Below are 2,874 nucleotides of genomic sequence, written 5' to 3'. Positions count from 1 at the left end.
CATCTGCAATACCGAGTGCCCTCTGTAAACTGTGGTTAGGCTTAGGGACCCACTGCATTGAAATCTTAGATGTATATACTTTTCTCATAGGCTCACACAGCCTATGATGATCTTCACTCAATACAGTTGAACTTCAGCTTTAGCAATTCTTATACAAGTTATGTCTCTGGGTCTACAGGATATTAACACCGGTAATTCAAACAAAACTAATAGACAAGAGACCACTTAGGTTTAGTGTGACCATAACAGTCATAAGAATTCATTAGGAAGTTTACTGGGGATACCGTTATAGCCATGCCTCCTTTACAATGTTATATATATATATATATATTAGAGGCCCAATGCACGAAATTTGTGCAAGGGGCTTGGCCCTCGCAGACCTGGCTTCGTTCAGAAGGTCATTTGGCTGTCTGGTCTAATTAGCATATTATGCTTTTATTATTTATATAAATATATATATACACACATATATATGTATATATTATCTTTTATATATTCAGTATGTGTATATACTGCATATGGATGTGTTAAGAGTGAGTTTGGATTGCCTGAGTAATTTCCATCTGGCAAACTGGACATTATGGTGTTCTCCTTTCTCAGATCTTATTGGCAGATTCCATGAAGAAGAGGTTGTGGCCACATGGCACTAGGGCAGCAATAACTTCATTGTCAAAGCAAATCAACCAGTCCTGCTTTTGTCTTAATTCTAGAGGTGAGCTAGAGATGGAGCCTCCACCATTGGAAGATGGGTAACTACTAGTATTAGTACCCTTAGAAAAAGCAGGGGTATATATTGGAACCAGGCCAACATAGTTGCCTGTACCAGGTGGGTCGCTCCTAATCCTCCAAGCAAATGGGTGTTCAATGCTCTCAGGAAATGTAGGAGATAGACTTCCTCTACACTGAGTTTTCATGTCACCAGAAGGATGACCCCCAAAGCCAGAGAGTGGGTTAACTGCTTCAAATGGAGTCCAAATAGTTTGCATGGATGTTGGTAAAGAGTTAAAGGTAGGAGAATCAGCTGCAAGATCTTCTGAGACTACAGAGGTGGTAGTGTATCTCCAGAACAAAAGTTTCCTGTGGTAAAAGGGCTTGTTGGATAAAGTCAGCCAGTCTATTGTTTCTAGTAGAATCTGTGGAACCCCTACCCAGAGAACTGGGACTATCATTTCGATAATTGGGTATCATTCTTGCAAGGCTAGGAGGAGCTGGATTGGAGGTGAGCCACTCAGAGCTAAGAGTGCCACTTTCAAAGCTCTATCAGTACCTTTGTAATGGAAATCATTCTCTTCTTTGAGCTCAGAGTAGTTTCCTGTAGGCATGACAGTATGCATTTCTATTTCTAGGCATCCCAGTTACTTCAGAGACAGGCTCCTTATCTCTGCTCAGTTACTATTATGCGTGGGTTTGCTGCTGAATCACTTGAATAGGTGCTCCTTTGGGTCCGACTACTAATCCTACCACATCATGTGGGACCCTCAGTTGAACAGTGGTTTGGTGGGCAGATTAGGACTGATAACTCTCCCAGGGCAGGGCTACTTTTGTTTCCAGGTGCAGGGATCATGGAGAAGTGCTCTACAGCCGAGAGGATTTCTCTTGGCCAGGGCAGCATCTATCCATTGCGTAATAACAAAAATGGGCACTTCACCACGAACAGGTATCTTGATATATGTGTTTGTCTTGGCTCTCAGTGCCTTCATTTTACAACCCTGGCAACTGACAGTCTCAGTGACACGCTCAGAACAGGTACAGGAATGCACTTGGTGGTGTTGACACTCTTCTCCTCAGCAGGTCGCCTGTTCCCCGTTCAGGCAGGCCACCGCCCCATAGCTGCGGGGCTGCAGGCATGGGACAGCATCGCTGCTGTCATGCCCTGGGTTTCGTCCCTCTGTAGAGTAACCGTGTCTTTCTCGTCAGTGTCCATCCAGGTGCTTCACCATCCTTTGCCATGTGCACTTGAATATTTTGGGAACCTAATGAAAAAGCAAATCCTGGCTCAACACCTCTGATAATCTGTGGTTCTAACAAAGTCATTGGTGTTGATGCTGCTGAAGTGGGTCCAGACTCAGAATCGTTTGACCTGGTCCCTCAAACAGTGGTCCAGAGACCAACACCCTGAGCATCACTTGGGAACTTGTTGGAAATGCAGTGCCTTGGACCCCCTTCAGACCTACAGAATCAGAATCTCGGTGGGAGGGGGATGCCCAGGGACCTAGTTCTTGTACACATGGAAATACTGGTCTGGAACTTGTGTAACGTGTGTGTTATCAGATTCAGTTTCATTTCCCCCTCTCTGTCATGAAAGATTGAGGGAAGGAAGACATGTATGTGATAAATCATATTAGCATCAGTGAACACCAAGAATATTTAAGGGACCCCCATGATTCTCTGTGATCCTATCAGATGAGTGAGCTCATGCATACCAATGGAAGGGAAGGAGGACAGGGATCAATCCTAGACCCCTCCAAACCCATGTAGCTTGCAGAGCATGCTGCTTGGCCCCAGACGATACAGACACAGTCGGCAATCTGAGATGAAGGCAGGGACCATGATCAGGAGAACAGGAACTCTCACTCATCACGGCAGGAAAATAATTGTCCTGAGGATATGCTGGACCTGCAGGAGGGCTCCTCTCTCTTTCCTTTAAGTGACTTTTCTATGATTGCAAAAGTGACACTTTATATTTGTAGATTATTTAGAGAATATAGAAAGTCACAAAGAGAATAAAAATTATCCACAATGCTACTTTCCAGATATGACCATTTTATCCATTTGATATTTTGGCGTATATTCTATATCCTATCTACACACACACACACACACACACACACACACACACACACACATAAACACTGCTATATAGATTAGAAATAT

At 43.8% G+C, this 2,874-nt stretch overlaps 1 pseudogene; it reads right to left on the bottom strand.

Annotated features, from left to right (window-relative positions):
- Positions 1–527: 527 nt before the first annotated feature.
- Positions 528–2,550, bottom strand: LOC118662479 (annotated as a pseudogene).
- Between the last annotated feature and the right edge of the window lie 324 nt (positions 2,551–2,874).

Source organism: Myotis myotis, unplaced genomic scaffold, assembly GCF_014108235.1.
Source record: "Myotis myotis isolate mMyoMyo1 unplaced genomic scaffold, mMyoMyo1.p scaffold_m19_p_9, whole genome shotgun sequence".
Lineage (NCBI taxonomy): Eukaryota > Metazoa > Chordata > Mammalia > Chiroptera > Vespertilionidae > Myotis > Myotis myotis.
Note: the sequence above shows the minus strand (reverse complement) of the source record. Positions and strands in the feature narration are given on the sequence as shown.